The following is a 5,564-nucleotide window of genomic DNA, read 5'->3' as shown; positions in this document are numbered from 1 at the left end:
CAGGAGAGGACAGTTGGGGGTGACCAGGCCAGCAGGGGCGTTAGTGAGGGATGACCAAATGACTGAACAAGCAGGCTGCATGAGGCGACCAGGCTGGCAAGGAGGTTAGTGAGTGATGACCAAATGACTGAACAAGCAGGCTGCATGGGGCGACCAGGCTGGCAAGGAGGTTAGTGAGTGATGACCAAATGACTGAACAAGCAGGCTGCATGGGGCGACCAGGCTGGCAAGGAGGTTAGTGAGTGATGACCAAATGACTGAATAAGCAGGCTGCATGGGCGACCAGGCTGGCAAGGAGGTTAGTGAGTGATGACCAAATGACTGAACAAGCAGGCTGCATGGGGCGACCAGGCTGGCAAGGAGGTTAGTGAGTGATGACCAAATGACTGAACAAGCAGGCTGCATGGGGCGACCAGGCTGGCAAGGAGGTTAGTGAGTGATGACCAAATGACTGAACAAGCAGGCTGCATGGGGCGACCAGGCTGGCAAGGAGGTTAGTGAGTGATGACCAAATGACTGAACAAGCAGACTGCATGGGGCGACCAGGCTGGCAGGGAGGTTAGTGAGTGATGACCAAATGACTGAACAAGCAGGCTGCATGGGGCAACCAGACTGGCAGGGGGGTTAGTGAGGGACAACCAAACAACTGAACTCAGGCTGCATGGGGCAACCAGGCCAGCAAAGGGGGGGGGGCCAGTTGGGGGCAACCAGGCCAGCAGGGGAGGCAGTTGAGGCAATTAGGCTGGCAGGGGTGGCAGTGAGGGGCAACTAGGCCGGAGGGCAGTTGGGGGCAATCAGGTCAGGAGGTGGGGACAGTTAGGGGTGATCAGGCCTGCAGAGGGAGGCAGTTGGAGGTGACCAGACCTGTGTGGGGGGCGGGGGGCAGTTAGGAATGACCAGGCCTGCAGAAAGAGTGATTAGGAGCCAGCGGTCCAGGATTGTGAGAGGGAAGTCGGAAATCCCCCAAGGAGTCCTGGATTGGAGAGGGTGCAGGCTGGGCTGAGGGAACTTCCCTCCCCCCTCCACCCCAAGCACGAATTTCGTGCACCGGGCCTCTAGTTTGTAAATAAAACCCCTCGGGAGGACACTGTGATGATGAATGGGTTGCTATGTCGGTTTAGTAGATGGTGGTGATGCTCTGTGCCTCCCCTGTGCATCACTCTACCATGGCCCTTCCCACTCAGTACTCTGCTCCCTGATGTTTCTGTCTCCCCCATCAGATGGTCAGCTCTTTCTAAAGCAGCGGTTTTCAAACAGTGCCCCACAAGAACTTTTAAAACATCAATACCAGACTATTTAGTCAGGAGCACTAACCTATTTTCCCTTAGGTCAGCAAATAAAAAAATGACAACAGCCCAGCTGGTGTGGCTCAGTGACTGAGCATAGACCTATGAACCAAGAGGCCACAGTTCAATTCCCAGTCAGGGCACATACCTAGGTATCAGGCTTGATCCCCAGTGTTGAACATGCAGGAGACAGCCAATCAAGGATTCTTTCTCATCATTACTGTTTCATTTCTCTATCTTCTTTCCTCTCTGAAATCAATAAAAATTATATTTTAAAAAATTACAACAGCCAACACAACAATACTCATCTGGTGTGAATGCCCTTTGTGGAACCATAAATATATAGGTCATATAATAGAATTGCATTTTATTGGTCACGGTGTGTAATATAGTTGTGTCTGATTGTTTAATTCTTGGTACCAGAAGTACTTATATACAAGTATACGCACCTAATATTTTTTTAAGTCACTTTGGAGCAAAAAGGGTAGCTAAACACTTTTTTTTTTTTTTTTTGCAAAACAATCAAAAGAATACCTATTTTTTTGTAAGATATACAAAATATATATTTTTTAGTGTGCCACAGAATTTTAGTAGTTTATGTGCCATGAGAAGAAAAAGCTTGAAAATCGCTGCTCTAAAAACAGGAGACACATCTCCACTATGTTTGTCCATAGGAAAGAGAAGGACCTAAACAGACACAAGCAAAAGAAATTACCCTGATGGACTTAGTTGCACAGAGATGAGGCACTGGGGGTTCTCTCACTGAGGACTCAGGTTTCTGGGCTCCAGTACCTCCACTGATCAATACCACATGCCACAGGCCCCACCTTGTACTCTTGGGTTCCTGTTTGGGGCTGGAGTTGGCTCTAATATATGCTCTGAGTCATCAGCTATGGGTACTGATGTGGTCGCTGCATACTTCTCACACAACCACCCAAAGACCATCATCAGGCAGGAGGCGTGGTGGTGAGGATGCTTCATAAAAAGCTTTCTGGTATGAAGCACTGCAAAACCAGAGGGGGACTCAGGTCACAGAGCCCACCCACACCTCCTTCCTCTTCTGGGCGCTAACGGAGAGCACAGAGAAACAGCAGCAGCTCCGACCTGAGCAGCCTTCCTGGGAAGATGCAGCCACCCCTGGTCCTGCTCCTGCTGGCCTTCTTCCTACTCCCCGGGGCGGAGGCAGGTGAGTGACCATCCCCAACCTCACAGGCCCAACCCATCCCACAGTGGGCACAGACCTGCTGGCCCTTCTGCACATCCCTGATCCAGCTCTCCACCAGGAATGCTCTGAACCCCAGCTCCCATCCCATCTCAGACCCACACACATGATGCTGGATGAGCCACAGGCAGAAATGACAGGGAAGAAGCCTATTCTCAAGAAAAGCCAGTGGGCACAATGCCCTCCGCAGGCCCTACCTGTGCCATGTGGAGAGTGGAACTTCCTAGAAGTGCATGGCGGAGACGGAAACTGCAGAGGGCAGACAGTCCTGGCTTTCATGTCTGTGATGAGACAGGTGCTGTCCTCAGGGTCTGCTTAGGAGAGAAGCCCAGAGCTCAACAGACCCCACAGTTGGTGGGGTCACCATCCCCAGAAGACTGCTGTCTTCATCTCAAGGCCCCTCAGTCCCTTTCTCAAACTCTGCTTTTCTTCCCGGGCCTTTAGCAGGTCCATACCTTAAAAGATGAGCCAGTGAGGTTGGCAGCCCCAAACTTCTCTGTTTTCCAGAATCCCACATCACTGGCCTTACCAACCCTCCTCCAGAGGCCCATTGGGGGCCAACCCTTCAGGCAGTTAACAAACACCGGGAAGTCCCCACCTGTCAGGCCCTAGGACAGCTCTGCAACATCTAGATCCCTAAACCTGTCTTGGGCACTGCAAAGCGCACTGCCCTGGACATCACAGCACCTCAGGGGCTTCAGAAGCTCACCCAACACCAAGCGAAGTCAGGAGAGGAATTTTCAGGAGCCTCCAGGTCTTCTTTATAACTAAGACCATATTCTCACCTGCAACTATGTGGCAGGCCAAGTCACAGACCCAGCCTGTTACTCTTCCCTTTTCCAGAAGAGAAAGTTGAGTCCCCCCATCCCCGGACTCCCTCCCAACTCTATGCCACCCTAGGCTCCCAAGTGCCCAGCGCATGAGCATCAAGCCAATGCTTGCCTGATGGACTCAGGGGAGCACACAAGCACAACAGAATTTTCCTTCAGGGGTGATCATCGGGGGACATGAAGCCAAGGCCCACTCCCGACCCTATATGGCCTATCTTCACATTAAAGATGAGGAGTCATCCATGTGTGGCGGTGTCCTTGTGGGAGAAAACTTTGTTCTGACAGCTGCTCACTGCCATGGAAGGTGAGAGGCTGCAGCCAGGCTACACCTCCTGAGACCCAGGGCAGCTCCCCAGTTTCCTGGTAATTCAAGCCCATGAGAACTCATCAGAGGAGCCATCAGAGATTATGATGGAGCAATGAGAGCCTGAGAAATAGGACAGGTAAGCTTTGGTCCCTGAGAGTCAGAAGTGATAGCAAGTAACACCGTGGAAAAGAGAAGTACCACACTCGGCAAATAAAGCAGCGGTGGATCATGAACACATGCATTAGGGTCAACATGGAAACGCAAGCAATTTCATGATATTTCCTGAGGGCAAGAGAGAGCTCCCACAAGCCCTACACTCCGTGTCAGTGGGAAACAGAGTCACTCAGCCCCTGGACCCTATGAACTGATAGCCCTAGTCTGTAGCCCTGCTCTGCCCCAGCTGTCACTTGCCCTTCATGGCTCCTGGGATGTACCTGCTGTGACTCTACCTATCCCGCTCACCCCCCCCCCCACACACACACACACACACACATACTCATCCACTCTGCTCTCTTTACAGGTCAATCAGTGTCACCCTGGGGGCCCACAACATCCAAAAGCAGGAGAAGACCCAACAGGTCATCCTGGTGAAAAGAGCCATCCCGCACCCAGACTATAATAAGAGGAAAATCTCCAATGACATCATGTTACTGCAGGTAGGAAACCTCCTGCTGCTCTTGCAGTTCTGGGATCTCATTGTATCTCCTCTCACTGTGAACTGTCCCTTCCTTTCCTCCCATTCTGGCCACCTGACCAGTCCTAGTGACTCAAGGGTCCCTCAGCGTCCAGATTCAGAGACCACTAGCTGACCTGGACTCCCTTGCCTCTTCCCCATCAGCTGGAGAGAAACATCAAGCAAACTGGTGCTGTGAAGCCCCTCCAACTGCCCAGGGGCAAGGACCTTCCAAGTCCAGGAGATAACTGCACTGTGGCTGGCTGGGGGCAAGTCACAAGGAAGGGCCCTTGCTCAGACACTCTGCAGGAGGTAGAGCTGACCCTGCAGGATGATTTGAAGTGTAAAAGGCGCTTTAACCATTACAACAAGAACATTCAACTGTGTGTGGGGAACCCAAGAGAAAATAAGTCTTCCTTTAAGGTGATACTGAACATCTGCCTAGCTTGGTTCTGGGGAGAAGGGTGTTTGGGTAGAGTAGGACCTGGGGACCAGGCAAGGCAGTGAAATCCTTCACTCTCTAGGTTGTGATCTTTCTTCCTGGAAAGAAAAGAGGGGAGCCACCAGAGCAGAGAGAAATAGGGTCTCCAAGAGCATACAAGGGCCTCTGGTCACTCCAAACACGATTCTCCCCCAAGGGGTGGGGCAGGCGAGGGGGGGGGGGGGGGGAGTGCAAACAACACTCTGGCAAAGCTGGGGCAATGCAGTTAGATAACTATTCCCTGGGTGTGCAGAATTTATACCTGGTGACTCCTCAGAGCTGGTTAATGGTGTCAGCCCCACCTGCCTGCTCTCGGGTCCTTACACAGTAGACAGCAGTCACAGCCCCTTCGTAGCCAGAAGATCTGGGACCTGGGAGAGCAGAGGGAGCCGCCATCTGGGGGGAAGTGAAGCAGTGACAATGTCCAGGCTCAGGGGACCACAGGGACCTGCCTATCCACTTATCTCCAAGGTGGAAACCATGCAAGGCAGCCTTCTCTGAGAGGGGCTTGGGGGTGATGGGTCGAGGGCAGGGCCCGGAGAACTGGCTCAGTTCTTCCCTCTCTCTGTCCACAGGGGGACTCTGGGGGACCTTTCCTGTGTAAAAATGAGATCCAGGGTATTGTCTCCTATGGAAGCAAGGATGGGAAACCACCACGAGTCTACACCAAAGTCGCCAGTTTCCTTCCCTGGATAAGAGAAACCATGAAAAGCCTCCAACTGTAGAACCCAGACTATCTTCTCTAGAGTTAATCCAGGATCACAC

At 52.2% G+C, this 5,564-nt stretch overlaps 1 pseudogene; it reads left to right on the top strand.

The window, feature by feature from the left end:
* Nucleotides 1–2,282: 2,282 nt before the first annotated feature.
* Nucleotides 2,283–5,564, top strand: LOC103305003 (granzyme B-like; annotated as a pseudogene).

This window comes from Eptesicus fuscus, chromosome 5 (assembly GCF_027574615.1).
Source record: "Eptesicus fuscus isolate TK198812 chromosome 5, DD_ASM_mEF_20220401, whole genome shotgun sequence".
NCBI classification, from domain to species: domain Eukaryota; kingdom Metazoa; phylum Chordata; class Mammalia; order Chiroptera; family Vespertilionidae; genus Eptesicus; species Eptesicus fuscus.
This window is presented reverse-complemented; position numbering and strand designations above follow the sequence as displayed.